Here is an 18,531-nt window from a genome sequence, read left to right as displayed (position 1 = left end):
TTTGTCCAGCGTGGTACTTTGCAAAGCAAGTACCACCTAGGATCCTCCTTTTGAGCTAAAAATTTGTGAAGACATTCTCCTTAGTAGATGATCATCCTCAGCCAAAACTCACGCCCATTGGCCATGTGCATTTCCCGTACCGCTAATCAAACACTTGGCTGCTAATTCATGTTTGAGCATCGATCGGTCTTCTCGTGAGAATCTTATGTTGTAATTTTCTTCCTAGCACCAACCTGGGGAGTGCCCAACCCACTAGACATGCCTAAGCCGCCCAGAACACATGGCAACATTACGGTCACGCGGTGACCATGCGACGGGCATGCGAGTTTACGCGCTCTAGAGTTGGGGCCCTCGGCCACCGCCCAAACCTCGACGTATCGCCACCAAACCATGTATTTATGGTTAAATAGGTACTTATGTAACTAGAAATGATTTTTGGAAAAAATAAATAGCAAACTATGAGGCAGCTGCAGTTCAAATTTGACCCGCTTCCACCTGAATCGGCGGAAATTTGTCTTTTTCACGAGAGGTGGATCAAAAATTTTTACACCCAACCATTTTGTCAATTGTGCATTAAATATGGCCTAGTATTTTATAAAAATGATTCGGTCCAATTTTGCAACAATTATTTGGTAGTTCCTTCACAAAAAAACCTCCTTTCGGGCACTCAAAAAATGGAAAATGGTTTTTTCGTCCAACGAAAATGAAAACTTCCTTAGGCAACATTGTTTGCCATTCCAATATGCACCCTTGTGCACAATATGAGATCATTTGAACAAACTATGCCATGAATGTGGCCATAAGATTGATCATTTGGCTTGAAAGCCATTGATCTCCACACATGATAGCTCGTTTCTGAGAACACTTTTTTAAAATAATTGCCGTATTACAAGTTTGTTATTTTTCCTAGGAACTTGGCCACATATGATGACACAATGCGAAGGTTTCCCAATTTTTTGATTTTTATTTTATTTTTTTATGCCCGTTTGAAAATGCGGTCAAAACGGCGGGCTTGACCGTTCCTAGCTAGTGGTTGAATCTTGGAAAACTTTTGGTATTTCTCTGATTAAATAGATACTTATGTACCTAGAAATGATTTTTGTAAAAAATAAATAGCAAACTATGAGGCAGCTGTAGTTCAAATTTGACCCGCTTCCAACTGAATCGGCAGAAATTTGTCTTTTTCACGAGAGGTGGATCAAAACTTTTTACACCCAACCATTTTGTCAATTGTGCATTAAATATGTCCTAGTATTTTAGAAAATTGATTTGGTCCAATTTTGCAACAATTATTTGGTAGTTCCTTCACAAAAAAAACCTCCTTTCGGGCACTCGGAAAATGAAAAATGGCTTTTTCGTCCAAAGAAAATGAAAACTTCCTTAGGCAACATTGTTTGCCATTCCAATATGCACCCTTGTGCACAATTTGAGATCATTTGAACAAACTATGCCATGAATGTGGCCATAAGATTGATCATTTGGCTTGAAAGCCATTGATCTCCACACATGATAGCTCGTTTCTGAGAACACTTTTTTAAAATAATTGCCATATTACAAGTTTGTTATTTTTCCTAGGAACTTGGCCACATATGATGACACAATGCGAAGGTTTCCCAATTTTTTGATTTTTTTTGAATTTTTATGCCCGTTTCAGAATGCGGTCAAAACGGCGGGCTTGACCGTTCCTAGCTAGTGGTTGAATCTTGGAAAACGTTTGGTGTTTCTCTGATTAAATAGATACTTATGTACCTAGAAATGATTTTTGTAAAAAATAAATAGCAAACTATGAGGCAGCTGCAGTTCAAATTTGACCCGCTTCCAACTGAATTGGCGGAAATTTGTCTTTTTCACGAGAGGTGGATCAAAAAATTTTACACCCAACCATTCTGTCAATTGTGCATTAAATATGTCCTAGTATTTTAGAAAATTGATTTGGTCCAATTTTGCAACAATTATTTGGTAGTTCCTTCACAAAAAAACCTCCTTTCGGGCACTCGGAAAATGAAAAATGGTTTTTTCGTCCAAAGAAAATGAAAACTTCCTTAGGCAACATTGTTTGCCATTCCAATATGCACCCTTGTGCACAATATGAGATCATTTGAACAAACTATGCCACGAATGTGGCCATAAGATTGATCATTTGGCTTGAAAGCCTTGAATCTTCATAGATGATAGCTCATTTCTGAGAACACTTTTTTAAAATAATTGCCGTATTACAAGTTTGTTATTTTTCTTGGGAACTTGGCCACATATAATGACACAATGTGAAGGTTTCCCAATTTTTTGATTTTTTTTGAATTTTTTATGCCCGTTTCAAAATGCGGTCAAAACGGCGGGCTTGACCGTTCCTAGCTAGTGATTGAATCTTGGAAAACTTTTGGTGTTTCTCTGATTAAATAGATAATTATGTACCTAGAAATGATTTTTGTAAAAAATAAATAGCAAACTATGAGGCAGCTGCAGTTCAAATTTGACCCGCTTACAGCTGAATCGGCAGAAATTTGTCTTTTTCACGAGAGGTGGATCAAAACTTTTTACACCCAACCATTTTGTCAATTGTATATTAAATATGGACTAGTATTTTAGAAAATTGATGGAGTCCAATTTTGCAACAAATATTTGGTAGGTTCTTTAAAAAAAACCTATTTTTGCCACTTGGAAAATGATAAAAAATAGCTACAAAGATCAGAAATGCATAGAAATTAGTCCTTATCCATGAAATGTGGTCTAACTCTAGTGAAAATTTGTGTGATGCCCTTTTGCAATATATTTTTGATAGCTACTTCACAAAATCAATGAATTTTTAGTACTTGGAAACTACTTAAATCAATGGTTTTTCCAAACCAATCAAAACTCTTCCCACGGATCGATGACATGGCGCCCATCCATCCATCCATCTCTCCATCCCACATCCATCCATCCATCCATCTATCTATAGAAAAAAAAGAAAAAAACTGAAAAGGAGATACCCCACCCGCAGCCCAAACCCTAGCTCTGATCCCCCATCTCCTCGCCGCCGCCGCCCCCTCCCGAACTAGTCCTCCGCCTCATCTCCCTCCTCTCCCCGATCCCATCCCTCCCTCATCTCCCACATCGCTGCCGCCACCGATCCAAACCTCGCCGGCCGGTGGCCTCTCCCTCTCCTCCCACCTTAGGTAGAGCCACCACCCATCCATCTCTCTCTCCTCCCACCTCAGGCAACCCCTCTTTCGCTCGTCTCTCCCTCTCCCATGCACCACTCCTGTCTGCCACAACCACCTACGGATCTCGCTTGATTCCGGCATCCTCCGGCGTCGCCAAGCCTACCCACAGCTTCCTCTCGCTGCACTCCCTCTTCACCACCGCGTCGATTTGCTTTACCCCGCCTCATGTGGTCGCCCGCATCACTTCCTCCCGCTAGGGTTTCGATGGTGGTGTGGACCTCTTCGTTGCGCACAGCTGAGATAAACTTCCTCGGCGGTGGTGGCGGTGCGCGTGAGATCCTCCTACAAGGCCGCCGCCGGATCAGCTCCTCTCCGCCGGTGGATCCTCGCCTCTCTGACATGGCCGCCACCGGACCCCCTCCTCTTCGACAGCAACGCCTCCGGATCCGCTCGTCCTCGACAATGATGGCACCGAGGAGCACCAGGAGCTTCGGATCAGGTAACTTATTATCTCCCTCTCTCCCTCCCGCAGGGCATGGAAGCAGTACCTACTTTGGATCAGGGATTTACATATAACTCTGATGCAGCCGACTTCCATTTTGCGATATAACTAATCATGTTGTTTTCTGTTCTTGTTGTGCAGTGTGCCAAGCTCAGTTTGGTCCTTGCCGATGAGCCTGCTATTCAGTACCTCGGTTTCTTATGTTCAGTGTTTTTTAGCTCTCCCGCTCATGGTGCGTGAATTTTCTTTGCGATTTAAGGACCTCAACTGCCCAAGAAGATCCGCGCTCTCGCGTCCTTCAAGGAATACACCTTTGCTGCATACGGAAGCGATATCGCGGTTTTTAAACAGACCGATCTGGTAAGGGAATTGTTGTGTTTAGGATAGCTGAATTAGTCTTATCAGTCATGTTAGCTATTAGTAGTCAAGGCCTTGCGTGTTGATGATTCATTGCTGTAACAGTTGGGCATTGATCCATTTTGAAAGTAGTCTTAAGTGTTGATTCATTGCTGGAACAGTTGGGCATTATTCCATTTTGAAAGTAGTCTGTCTTAAGTGTTGATTCATTGTTTGGTGCCTACTGAATGAAATTATTATCGGCTACTTATTCCAAACTTCCAGAATTGAGTTCCTGACTAGAAAATACCTTTGTATCAGATGTACTTGTAGATCTCTTGTGAAATCAGATGTTGATTGTGGATTAATAGGTGCACTTGTAATGTTCTGCGATTCTTATCATGCATAATCTCGACATCTGATGCAATCATACTCTGCATCTGTATTGCTGCTGCAGTTATTGTACTTATATTCTGTGTAGATTCCTGAAACATTTTCCTCACAGGGCGCCACCTTCGGAGAGGTGACAGAAATGACTGACATTTTTGAAGGAAGCATCATACGGCTAGTTAGGAGGCTGGATGAATTTCTGAATCAGGTAAACCACCTGTTGGTTCCGGGCACTAGTACTAAAATCACTTGGATAGAGAGTGTCTGTCTTTGATTATCCCATTTGACTTAAAGTGCATGCAAATAAATAAAAACTGCCTTCAATTGATCCATTAGATCAATGTGGATGTGAATACAAGTGTGACATGTCCTTCTAGCAAAATGTCCATAAACTGTCAACATTTACTCTCAACTGTGACATGACTGAATATGATTTACAAGTTGGGCTGTAGCTAGATATGTAAGAAATGTTATCTATTTCTGTTTATCTCCATCTATAGAAGTTGTGATTAGCATCGACTTTCTTCTTTGCCCTTTTCTGCACGCCCAACACTTTACTTTTCTATTACAAGTTCTGTAAATAGTCAAGAAAATAAGCTTGCTTTGTTTTCCTTTGTCGAACCAACTAACTTGATTTGCTTGCCAGCTAAAAGCTGCTGCTGAAGCTGTTGGGGTGGTCAACCTTGAGAGTTTGCCAGCTAAAAGCTGCTGAAGCTTCTTGTTTCCCTTGCATTTGTTAACTTGCACAGGGCATGATTGCTCTATTGTCTATTGTCTAGAAAAACTGATCGCCTACCTGGGTGGCATCTACATCGTGCTTGCCAGATTATTTGTGTGGTCAAATGAAACGGTGAGTGGTATTAAAATGCTCATGTAGACAGTGTTTAAGCATTAGAATGGTGTAGATAGAGTTGCCCGACAACTACAGTGTTTATGATGTTCGAGATCCAGCGTAAATAAGTGTTCATCAGAATCGAATGTGATTATTTTTATTGTTCTGGATCTATGACTTCGGTTGCATATCTTGTCAAACTCTTTTAGAGTTATCTTGATGAGTGTCCACGTCCCAATATTATGACTATCTCTAGTGAGTATAAATATGAATTAATATAGCTGTCAATTTTAAGACAGAGCAAAGTGTCAATGCATTTCACACCTATTGATTCATCAGGCTTGGTCAGTCGGTCTGATCCTGTAGTGTTTAAAACTGATAATTATGATGCATTGGTCCATATGGCCTTGTTTTTTGATGCATATATATATGATGTAGTTGATAGGCCTTGATCTCAACCTCTCAAGTTTATGTTTCCTTGTGTGTAGGTAACTTGTTATTTTTATTGGCAAGCCTGTAATGAATTTATTAGATTTTTGCTCCTATTGCCGTGTACAGTATGTCACAGGCATGCGGAGCCTGTCATTGTTCTTAGTGTGCTGTTGTGATTCTTCAACGGTTTCAATGGTCGTGTACAGGTGTCTTTTGTAGTATAAAAAGGGCCACTATCAGCCGTAGGATTTGGATTCATGCTGTGAAGATCATGAATATATATCTTATTTTGCTGCTCTATGCCTCATTCGTGTATAGATTCCCTAGCAGTATTTTTTTCGTCTGCCACTTGTGACTGCCGGGTTCCTGATGTGCTTCTCATGCCCCGCAGACCATTGACCTGTACGTGGTTTTCGACGTGGCCACTGCCCTACTTCAGGTAAAATTTCACACTTTGATGAGGATTCATGAGCCCTGATTTGGGATAGACTAGTGTAGCATACTGAGTTCAGGAAATCAATTATGCGGCATGGCACCTATTAGGTGATTCGTGAACACACAACCAGGATGATTCCTATCCTACCTATGATGTGCTTATTGCTTCCAAGCTAGTGATGGCGGTCGCAGGTGCAGTACCTGCTGGTTGTTACTATCGCTGGCAGTTAGTGTTCAACATCTATCGCTTTAGCACCAAGCGACTAAACAATGTTTTGGTAAAGCTTTCAGAAATCAGTTTGTAGTGTTGAATTAGTACACATCTTTTACCTTCAATTTGGTAGTATGAAAAACACATTAGTAAATCTGAGTAACTTTGACATATTTTCTCTATTAACTTGCACTGGATTGGTACCCGTGATTGCCTTGTACTTAATTCTGCTAACACTGATCTTGTTACTGTTAATTTGTTATTGCCATGGTGTTTATGCTGTTTAGAATAAGATCCATGCATCAATTCTAAGTTCTCGTCTCTCTGAAGAGACACTTCTAGCTTCTATGACTCAGACTTGTTAACTATTGTTTCTTACTTTGTTAGCTACGACATATATTTCCCTAGTTATTCTAATTCTTCTCTGATTCATGTAATAGGATGACAGTGGAAGCCATGTTGTTGTTTTGTTTGTTCCCAGCCCTGACTATGGTCGTCGAGCGAGTCCGGCATGTTGTTCATCTAGTAGAGCTTGTTAGGAGTCTGAATCTAAGAACTTGTAGAGTTTGTTAGTATTACAATTGTAGAGCTTGTTACACTTGTAGAGCTTGTAAAGCAGTATGGTCTTCTGTATTGGAATGGATAGAGCTTGTATTATGTGATCTGGTTGCTCTTATTTAAGTATCATGTGTGTTTTTGTCTCCGAAAATCTAAATAATGCTTGAAATATGAAGAATATGAGTCTGAATTGATGGGAACCTGTTACTAGAACCTGACAACTGGGATCCATCTGACTAGTGGACCCTTCTTTTGGAAAAAAAAGAAAAACTAAATTCGTTTAGACAAAAAGGCCACAACCCAACAATAAAAAGGCTGCAATATTGGGCTTGGCCCATGAACCCAACCAAAAATTGACACACAGAAAAAAAACACAAATAGGCCGAATTGTTGGGCTAGGCCCATGTAGAAAATCGAATTGGACCGGGCTGAATCTTGTGCCACATCAGCTTGCCACGCTGGATGCCTACGTGGCCTGGGGAGGTTGCTAGTGACCAAAACGCCATAGTGGACTTATTTTGGTCATAAACGTTTGCGACCATTCTAGAAGAAAGGTCGCTATAGTCAGTTTACGACGCCCAGCTTTTGACCTTATGTTTTTGGTCACAAAAAGGTCATAAATGGAAATTTGTGACCTTTCAGTGACCAATAGTGGTGGTCATAAGTTGACATATTTCTTGTAGTGAATAAAAGTTGTCGGATTGACCTGAAAAATTTATGGAGAATATTTTTGAAATATATAAGAAATACTGGCGCAAGAATCAACCAGAGGGGGTCCACCCAGAGGCCAAAAGCCTGGGGGGCGCCCCCCTCGGGGGCGCCTAGAGGGCTTGTGGGCCCCCCTAGACCTCCTTCGACCACAACTCCAACTCTATATAACCCTATTCGGGGAGAAAAAAATCAGAGAGAAGGATTCATTGCATTTTATGATAGGGAGCCGTCGCCGCCTCCTGTTCTTCATCGGGAGGGCTGATCTGGAGTCCGTTCGGGGCTCCGGAGAGGGGGATTTGTCGCCGTCATCATCACCAACCTTCCTCCATCACCAATTTCATGATGCTCACCGCTCTGCATGAGTAATTCCATCGTAGGCTTGCTGGACGGTGATGGGTTGGATGATATTTATCATGTTATTGAGTTAGTTTTGTTAGGTTTGATCCCTAGTATCCACTATGTTCTGAGATTGTTGTTCCTATGACTTTGCTATGCTTAATGATTGTCACTTGGGCCCGAGTGCCATGATTTTAGATCTGAATCTATTATGTTTTATTGAATATATTTGTGTTCTTGATCCTATCTTGCAAGTTTTAGACACCTATTACAAGTTGTAATCCGCATACCCTGAGGTGACAAAAATTGGGATTCTTTCCGGTGATTACCGTACGTAGTATGAGGAGTTCATGTATTCACTAAGTGCTAATGCTTTGTTCCGGTTCTCTATTCAAAGGAGGCCTTAATATCCCTTAATTTCCATTAGGACCCCGCTGCCACGGGAGGGTAGGACAAAAGATGTCATGCAAGTTGTTTTCCATAAGCACGTATGATTATATACGGAATACATGCCTACATTATATTGATGAATTGGAGCTAGTTCTGTGTCACCCTAGGTTATGACTGCTATATGATGAATATCATCCGACACAATTATCATTGTCGATCCATTGCCCACGAGTTCGTCCCATATTGATCTTTGCTAAGTTATTTTTCCGTTGCTACTATTACAATCACTAGAAAACTGCTACTTAACTTTCGCCACTGTTACTGTTACTTCCATACCGCTTTGCTACTAAATACTTTGTTGCAGATATTAAGTCTTTCAGGTGCGGTTGAATTGACAACTCAGCTCTAATACTTGAGAATATTCTTTGGCTCCCCTTGTGTCGAATCTAGAAATTTGGGTTGAATACTCTACCTCAAAAACTGCTGTGATCCCTTATACTTGTGGGCTATCACTTATTAACCTAAAGCCCAGTGCCAGTTTCTGTTTTCTTCCTTGGTTTTGAGTTTTACAGAAAAGGAATATCGAACAGAGTTCAAACGGAATAAAACTTTTGCGATGATTTTTCTTGGACCAGAAGACATCCACGAAGCTCAGAGAGGGGGCCATAAGAGTCCCGAGGACTCCACAAGTCCTGATGCCACACCCTAGGGGTGGGACGCCTCCCTGGCTTGTGGGCCCCACGGGACTCCTCCAACCCTAATTTGTGTTCTATAAATTCCAAAATATTCCCAAACAACCAAAAGCGTTCACCAAAATAATTTTTCGTCGCCGCAAGCCTCTGTTCCCGTGAGATCCCATCTTGGGGTCTTTTCCGGCACCCTGCCGGAGTGGGATTCGATCATGAAGGGCATCTACATCAACTCTATTGCCCTTCCGATGAAGCATGAGTTGTTTACCACAGACCTACGGGTCCATAGCTAGTAGCTAGATGGCTTCTTATCTCTCTATGATCTTCAATGCGATGTTCTCCTCGACGTTCTTGGAGTTCTATCTGATGTAATATTCTTTTGCGGTGTGTTTGTCGAGATCCGATGAATTGTCGATTTATGATTAGATTATCTATGAATATTATTTGAGTCTTTTCTAAATTCTTATATGCATGATCAAATATCTTTGTATTTCTCTTTGAATTATCGGTTTGGTTTGGCCAACTAGATTGGTTCTTCTTGCAATGGGAGAGGTGCTTAGTTTTGGGTTCAATCTTGTGGTGTCCTCACTCAGGGACATAGTAGGGGTAGCGAGGCACGTATCGTATTTTTGCCATCAAGGGTAAAAAGATGGGGTTTTCATTATATTGCTTGAGTTTATCCCTCTAGATCATGTCATCTTAATTAAGGCGTTACTCCGTTCTTATGAACTTAATACTCTAGATGCATGCTGGATAGCGGTCGATGTGTGGAGTAATAGTAGTAGATGCATGAGGGAGTCGGTCTACTTGACACAAACGTGATGCCTGTCTTCATGATCATTTCCTTGGATATCATCATAACTCTGAGCTTTTCTATCAATTACTCGACAGTAATTTGATCACCCACCATATTATTTTCTTTCAAGAGAGAAACCTCTAGTGAAACCTGTGGCCCCCGGGTCTATTTTCATCATATATTTTCAGATCTATAAACCAAAAAAACCCAAAAATACCTTGCTGCAATTTATTTAGATTTATTTTATTTTGCCTTTTTGTTTATATTTTATATCTATCTCTATCAGATCTCATCCTTGCAAGTGACAGTGAAGGGATTGACAACCCCCTTATCGCGTTGAGTGCAAGTGTTTGATCGTATGTGCAGGTGCATAGATTGGAGACTTGCGTGTACCTCCTACTAGATTGATACTTTGGTTCTCAAACTAAGGGAAATACTTATCTCTACTTTGTTGGATCACCCTTTCCTCTTCAAGGGAAAAACCAACGCAAGCTCAACAAGTAGCAGTCACCTCCTACAAGGATCAAGGATATGCTAAAAGACTTGTCAATCCCAGGAAGGATTTAAGAGATGGTTAAATGGGCGGCTCGTTCTGGGACTGGTATGGTGCTTGTGCGAGCAAAAGCCTTCCTTCCTGAGATGGATCCTTGCGAGATGGTTGGCGGCTTTCCCCAGATGAAACTTGATGGCAGTGTGTAACATCCCAATTTTCAATTTGGATGTTATACCTAGGTCATCATATGCATATCATATTTTATTTGCATTTTGGTTTGATCCTAGAAATCTTAAGCAACTCAAGGACCCAAGGAGAGAGTTGGAGGTTTCGTTTATTTTCAAGTTTGAATTTTCTCAAATTTGAAAAGAGGATCATTTTGGTTTTAATATTTTCACTCCGAAATATTTCCAGCATTAAAAATAAAAGAGAGGGGATAAAAGGACCCAAGAAATATTGGAGGAAAAATGTTAAAATCAAATAAATATTTTATTTGGATTTTATTCAAGGTTTTATTTGAATTAGAAAAAATATGTATTTTTATTAAAATTGCATTTTAGGCCAGAAAAATGTTCACTTTGTTCTAAATATTTTATTTAGACGGTGAACATTGTTTTTGGCTTTTTTATAATTTTTCATATTTATTTAGGATTTTCTTCGGCGGAATTTATTTTATTAAAAAAACGCGAACCGACCTAGGAGCCGGCTCGGGTCAGGACTCCCAGGCGCCCCGCCGCCACATCCTTTATAAGGCGAGGCCCGAGGCCGCCAGCCCCAAGCCGCCGCCAGCCCAAGTCGCGCCCTGCGAAACCCTAGCCGCCGCCGCGCCTTGAGCTCCGCGCCGCGCCGCGCCGCCGCCGCCTTGCGTCGCGCTGTTGCCGGAACCCGACCCCGCCGCCGCCGACCGGTTTTTTTTCGGGTTTTCATCGTTTTTTTCCTGGTAAACCATAGTTCTACTATGTTTTTAATAGATCGGTTTTTCTCGGTTTTTCGTCGGTTAGGCCTATTATGCGAACGTTCGTTCATTTAGTTCTTATAACAAACGAATTCGTTCGTTTGTCTCTGTTAGCGGACGTTCGTCCGATAGATTTTTCTTTTTCTGTTTTATTTTCACCAGGGAGCTATCCACGATTGTTTTTTATCGCAGATTAGCCCCTGATCTTCAAACCCTCGCAACTTTTTAACCGTTCTTCCAAATCCAGTGAAACCAATGCCAAAATCTTCGTCTCAAACCCCTCTTTCCAATTAACCAACTTGAACATGATTTTGACAATTTAAAATTTGATTGCAAGCAGATTTGAATTCGAACTTCTTTTGATCGTAGTTTGAGTTTCGTAGCTCCGATTTGAGTGTTTCTTTTTGCTAATCGAAGCTCTTCAGTTGAACTTTCAATTTGGTTCTCATCTGAGTTTTACCCTTGCGCCTATTGATGAGGACACAAACCTTGGGTAGGGTAATAGGCCTGGCCTATACGTCCTACCTAAGGTCCTTGTCCTAAGAACAAAGAAGTTCAAGAATCAAAAGAAGGGATCCAACAAAGGTGTCGAGTGAAGTCCACTCGACCTACCATTCACTCGGAGACCTCTCTTTATCCAGGTCACTCGACCATGAAACCACTCGACATATAAGAAGACCTCAAGCCGCTCTACTCAGCAATGGTCGGGTATTTACTCATATATTTAATGATCATTTGTAGCACTTCAATACAGGCGTTACCTGTAACGCCACCTCTTTATGTACGTTGAATTCTATGTAACAGAGGGGAGCTGGGGTCCTAGCGCACTCTATATAAGCCACCCCCTCCTCTGGGACAAGGGTTCACACCCCCTGTAACTCACACGCTCATAATCCAGTCGACCGCCTCTGGGCTCCGAGACGTAGGGCTATTACTTCCTCCGAGAAGGGCCTGAACTCGTAAAACTTGCGTGTACAACTCCTCCATAGCTAGGATCTTGCCTCTATATTCCTACCCCCATTCTACTGTCAGACTTAGAACCACGACAGTTGGCGCCCACCTTGGGGCCGGTGTCTTAGCGACTTGTTGGAGAAGTTGTGATTTTTTCGATCCCCGTCAATATGGTTTCAGGCGGAGGTTTGGCCAAGGGCCACGAGATCCGTCTGGGTGCGCTCGTATTCATCGCCGACGACTCCGCTTGGCTCCAGGAAGCGCCACTCGACATCGAGGCGCTCCCCGTCCGCGGGGCAACGCACTTTCGCGCGTGCGTCCGTGGCATCCTCCTACGGCAGCCGTCGACTCAGTATCAGTCGGCTCCCGTGCTGACCTCCCTCCCTGTAGCCCGCCAGGGCAAACATTCCGGTCGGTCGAGGCTTCAGCGGTGGGTGAGGCATGCGGTGGCTCGCCAATCGGCCACCCCCCAGGTCGAGGCAATCGAGCCCGATGAAACTCTCTACGGCCTGTTCGACTGGCTCTGTAGAGACTGCATCCGAGTGCGACAGCAGCGACCCCACGGCGGAAGTTTTGATGGTCAATGGACCACGTAGTCCTCCTGGCTTCACCCGCGAAGACGTAGGCGATGGTGGCGGTGATCCGTCACGTGTCCACGAAGAGTACCGACCCGAACCCCTCTCTTCGTAGAGGAAGGAGGAACTTCGCCGCCGGAACATGGATGCACTTCACACTCCCATCATTGGAGAAACCCCTGAGGCCCAGGCCTTAGAGGAGGCGCGCCAGGCCAACTTGGCTGAGCGCACTCGACTGGAGAACCTCCAGCGCGCACTCGACGAGCGTGCTTGGCAGCATGCTCCCGAATCCAATCGATGTCAACTTTTTCCACCTCCGACTCAGGTATACCAAACTCCAATCCAGAATCTCGTAGCTGCGGCCTGAATAGAGGAGTCAATTCAACCTTCCCAGTCAGAAGCTGGTCGAGGTTTGGTGCAGATCTGGGCTTTGCTCCGAGCCGCAGGAGAGCAGAATACAGTAGTATCTCAGTCGCGGAATAGGATTCACAGCAGATCTGTAGTTGCAGACACAGCCCAGTCGGCTCACAGCCCGAGATCGCCCCCGAGGCGTGAGGGACATGGAGACCAACGAGATCAGTACAGAAACCGTGAGCAGTATGATCACCGACTCGATCACGATGATCGTCGTCGAGGGCCCACACCTCCCTCAAGGAGTGGATCATACGTGCCTCGGCAGCAGGATGATAGACGCCCTCACAGTGGTGGGCGAAGGATTCCCGTCGACCCCAGGGAACCAGGCTTTGATGCGAGATCTATTCTCGTTCGGGGTCTGGTCGACAGAAACAGAGCTCACAAAGAAGGCCCCGACAGAGATTTTCCAACCAGCAGTAGAATGCATGTCTCAGGCCCAGAGTGCTTCAGCGGAGCCATCAGGTATGACGCCTGGATAATCAGGCTACAGCAATCCCACGTTAACGATGCCACGTCACCCCGGTTTCTGTTGCTAATCTCGCGTTAGTTCAGAACCGATCCAAATTCAAATTTGAATTTTTGCCAAGCATTCAAACATTAAAAAGAAAATGTTCGGCGTGTGTAAATAAATGCCTAGGTAATTATGGTGAAGGAACCGTGCTTTTCTAAAAGGCCTAAATATTTAAAAGGAACTAAAACAGTAAAGAAATAAGATAAAAAGCAAAAAAACAAAAGCAAAAAACAAAGACTAACGAAAAAAGGGGGAAGACCCCCCCCCCCCCCCCACCGGCCCAGCTACCGGCCGACCAGCCCAGTTGGCCCAGCCGCCGCTCCCACTCTCTCCATAACCCCCCCCCCCCTCGAAACCCTAGCACCCCACTCCCCCCACTTTCCCCCATGCGCTCCACTCCCTCCCCCGATTCCCCTAGATCAGGATCAATCCCCCACTCTCCCCTCACGCCCACTCCTCTCTCGCCGCAAACGGGCGCCCCTAGCGCCGATCGACACCGACCCCGGCACCGCTCGGACCCCCCTCGCCGGACTACCTCCGCGCCAAGAGCCGCCCCTCCCGGCCTCCTCGCAGCTCCTCCCTCATCGACCCAATGTCGTCGCCGCCTCGTCCCGGGACCTCGCCGGACCTCACCGTCGCCCGAAGCCGCCCTCTACGCCACCCGACCTCGTCGACCCGCCGCACATCGTCTCCGTTCCTCCCCCTCGACGGCTCCACCAAGCCACGCCGATCCCCTGCCCGCCAACGCTGGTGAGGGCCTTGCCCTCCCCTCTCTCCCCTGTCCCGCATGCGCAACGGTGCCGTTCTTCGCCACGCCCACGCGCGCTCACCGCGTCCTTCACCACGCCCGGCAAACCCCCTCCCCCAGCGGCTCTCTGCACCTCGCGCGCGCCCGCAACCGCAGCGTGCGGCCGTCCCTGCATGACCGCACCTGCTCGCGCCCTCCGTCCCGCTCCGCCGCCGTCTGGCCCCGCTGCTCGCCGGTTCGCTGCTCTTCTACTCCACCGCAGCCGTCCGCTCCCCTGCATCCGCCTCGCTCGCGCGCCTCCTCCCACATCCATGCCGACGCTCACCAGAGCTTCGCCCCGCGCGCCCACTGGAGCTCCACCCTAGCGCCGCTCGCTGCACGTCGCCCCCCACTAGCTGTTGCTGGTCTGCTGCTGGAGCCGCCGCCGTTACCCGCTGCACCGCTGCCCATCGCCAGCGCCCCGCTGCACCTTCTGCCGTGCCGCTTGCCCCTGCCGCTCCCGGCGGCCTCGCCTGCGCCACCGCCGCCTACCTCGCCACCCCGTCCGCCCTGCCGAAACCGCCGGTGGCCGCTGCGCTAGCCGCGCCCGAGGCCAGTGCCCAGGCTCGCCCTGTCGGGCGCTCGCGGCCGCGCCCGCGTGCCCACACGCCCACGCGCCCGTTAAGGCCGTTTGGCCTATGACAACGGGCCCCTGCCCAAGAACGTTTAAAAAAGGAAATAAAGAAATAAAAACTATATTAATTAATTGAAGACTTTATTAACTTAATTAACTTAACTAATCATGGTTAGTTCAACCTAATCACTAATTAAACTAATTAACATGTTTAGTTAATCTCAGACTATGATGAATGGGACCCACGCTTCGTTGACCGGTCAACGGTCAACTTTGAGCGCTGACGTCACGCTGATGTCATAATGATGCAGTAATTCCTTTTCGAATTAATTAGATAATAATAATCCCAGAAAATGATTAAATCCTTTAAAATTAAATATAAAATAAACCATAGCCCGGATGGAAAAACTTTGTACATGAAAGTTGCTCAGAACGACGACACGAACCCGGAAACGCAGCCCGTTCGTCCGCCACGCATCCCTAACCTATCGAACTCGCAACTTTCCCCCTCCGACTCCTTTGCCTGAAAATGCGGAACACCGGGGATACTTTCCCGGATGTTTCCCCCCTTCACCGGTATCACCTCATACCGCGTTAGGGCACGCCTAGCATCATGCCTTGTCTTGTCATGCTTCGTTATGCATCTGTTTGCATTGTATTCACTATTTCTTCCCCCTCATCTTCCGCTAGACACCGAGACCGACGCCGCTGCTACCCAGTATGACTACGGAGTTGACGACCCCTCTCTCTTGCCAGAGCAACCAGGCAAGCCCCCCCTTGATCACCAGATATCGCCTATTCTGCTCTATACTGCTTGCATTAGATTAGTGTAGCATGTTATTGCTTTCAGTTAATCCTATACTGCTGCATAGCTTGTCCTTGCAACTACTGTTGTTACCTTTACCTGCTATCCTACTGCTTAGTATAGGATGCTAGTGTTCCATCAGTGGCCCTACACTCTTGTCCGTCTGCCATGCTATACTACTGGGCCGTGATCACTTCGGGAGGTGATCACGGGGGTATACTATATACTTTATACATGATACATGTGATGACTAAAGTCGGGTTGGCTTGAGGAGTACCCACGTTTGATTCATGAATTGGGGGCTGGAAAGACATACTTTCCCGACGGCCCTCTGTGTGGATCTTTGTGGCAAAGCGACAGGGCAGGTTGAGACCACCTAGGAGAGAGGTGGGCCTGGCCCTGGTCGGCGTTCACGGATACTTCAAAATAACACGCTTAACGAGATCTGGGTATTTGATCTAAGTCTGGCTACTGGCCTATACGCACTAACCATCTACGCGGGGACAGTTATGGGCACTCGACGTCGTGGTATCAGCCGAAGCCTTCGTGACGTCAGCGACTGAGCGGCGCGCGCCGGGTTGGACTGGAACGCCTACTCTTGTATAAGGGAGGCTAGGTCTGCTCACCGGTCACGTACGCAACGTGCAGGTGTGCAATGGGCGATGGGCCCAGACCCCTGCGCCATAGGATTTAGACCGGCGTGCTGACCTATCTGTTGTGCCTAGGTAGGGCTGCGGCATGTTGATCTTCCGAGGCCGGGCATGACCCAGAAAAGTGTGTCTGGACAAAGGGGATCAAGCGTGTTGGGAAATGTGGTGCACCCCTGCAGGGAAGTTAATCTATTCGAATAGCCGTGATCTTCGGTAACAGGACGACTTGGAGTTGTACCTTGACCTTATGACAACTAGAACTGGATACTTAATAAAACACACCCTTCCAAGTGCCAGATACAACCGGTGGTCGCTTTCTCATAGGGCGACGAAGAGAGGATCATCTATTAGGATTAAGCTACACAATGTTACTTGGTGAACTTACCACCTACTCTCTTCTCCTGCTGCAAGATGGAGGTTACCAGAAGCGTAGTCTTCGAAAGGACTAGCTATCCCCCTCTTATTCCGGCATTCTACAGTTCAGTCCACATATGATACCCTTATTCCATTTGATACCAATGCAGACATTTGTAGTGTAGCTCCTTGCTTGCGAGTACTTTGGATGAGTACTCACGGTTTCTTTGCTCCCTCTTTTCCCCCTTTCTATACCCGATTGTTGGAGTAAGTGACCACGGGTAGCCTAGCCGGCTCCCCCTGGCCTTTCTGCAAAAATTATGAGCCGATCCGGCTCTCAAGAATCCAAGACATGGGGCCGCCTTCCCCTGGCCGGCTGTCTCCCAGGCCGGCTATTGGAAGGCGGCCCGACTTCAGCCCTCATGAAGAAAGCCGCGGGAGGGCCGGCTCCGAGGAGCCGGCTGCGAGAAGGCCGACTCCAAGGAGTCGGCTCCCATAAAGCGGTCAAGACCGTACCCTTGAAGTCTGCATCCACACAACGGCGATGTGACGGGGCGTGGCTACAGTGAAGCCTGCCACCCCCGAATCCCGGAGCGCGACTGGCACAGTGCGCCGTACGGGTGGCCATGACCCGTCCGGCGTAGCACTGTTGCCACGTTGACCCTGATGTCATCCACGACGGGCTACCAGTACGGCCCACGGGCGGTGGGCCCCTTCGGGCAGAGAGACACCCGAAGGCGGCCTGGCCTCCCCTAGTCGGCCCAAGACGGAGCCGGCTCTCTCCAGCCGGCTTGCCACCCCCTCGAAGGAGACGCCCCATTAAGGAGAAAAGACGCGGTGAGGCTACAGTGGTCACCCGCCGGACGGAAGCACTGTAGCCATGCTTACCTCGGCGAAGCCCTCGTCACCAAGATTGAGCAACAGTAACCAGCCACCGACAAGGCCTTGGACAGTGGGGCCTGCCTGTCGACAAAGGAGGCGGTAGCCGGTAGGACCCAGCAGCCGGCGGGCCCCAGCAGCCGGCGCAGAAGCCGGAGAGCGAAGACATAGACGGCTGGGCCCCACGCCCAGCCGGATTACCATTGTACCCCCGGGGGGTAGGCCTATATAAACCCCCCGGGACACCCATGCAAAGGGGATGGATCCCTGCTAGTTTTAGACACCACGTAGGGAGGAGAAGAGAGCAAGCAGAGCCCTTCTTCCTCCTCTCGCCAAACAGCTCAAGGAGCATCGTGTAGCTACTTGTTCATCTAGTGACCATGCGGAGACCCCGCAGAGCAGCAGTAGGGGTGTTATCTCCATGGAGAGCCCCGAAGTTGGGTAAGATTCGCCGGCGTGTATGTCTTCGCCTCATCCTATTTCCAGGCACCGGTGACGTCTTACTGGCTCCCACAATGATAAGCCACCCGTTGGCATATGTCGCACCTACCACCCGACATTTGGCGCCCACCGTGGGGCCAGGTGCACCGTCGTCCGGAGACCTGTTCTGGACGGGAACCCTCTTCCTCCCCCGCGAGCGTAGCCAGCCCGGCACGCCCGATGGCACTTGCCAGGACGCGCTGCAAGGCATCACCAACGCCTGCGCAACGAGCAGCCTCGCTGATCTCCTCGACAAGACCCTCATCTCCGACGAGCTCGCCTCCGACGCGGGCACCGACCACCTCGTCAACCTCCTCGGACGGCTCTATGTCTCCGGCGAGC

The 18,531-nt window shown here is 47.1% G+C and overlaps 1 long non-coding RNA gene across 1 annotated transcript; it reads left to right on the top strand.

Moving 5' to 3' along the window:
• The first annotated feature begins 4,471 nt into the window (after positions 1-4,471).
• LOC125524028 lies at positions 4,472-6,885 on the top strand. Its single transcript, XR_007290514.1, has 3 exons — positions 4,472-4,579; positions 5,018-5,221; positions 6,722-6,885. It is a non-coding gene; the product is annotated as an uncharacterized LOC125524028 (long non-coding RNA).
• The last annotated feature ends 11,646 nt before the right edge of the window (positions 6,886-18,531 follow it).

This window comes from Triticum urartu, chromosome 7 (assembly GCF_003073215.2).
Source record: "Triticum urartu cultivar G1812 chromosome 7, Tu2.1, whole genome shotgun sequence".
NCBI classification, from domain to species: domain Eukaryota; kingdom Viridiplantae; phylum Streptophyta; class Magnoliopsida; order Poales; family Poaceae; genus Triticum; species Triticum urartu.
Note: the sequence above shows the minus strand (reverse complement) of the source record. Positions and strands in the feature narration are given on the sequence as shown.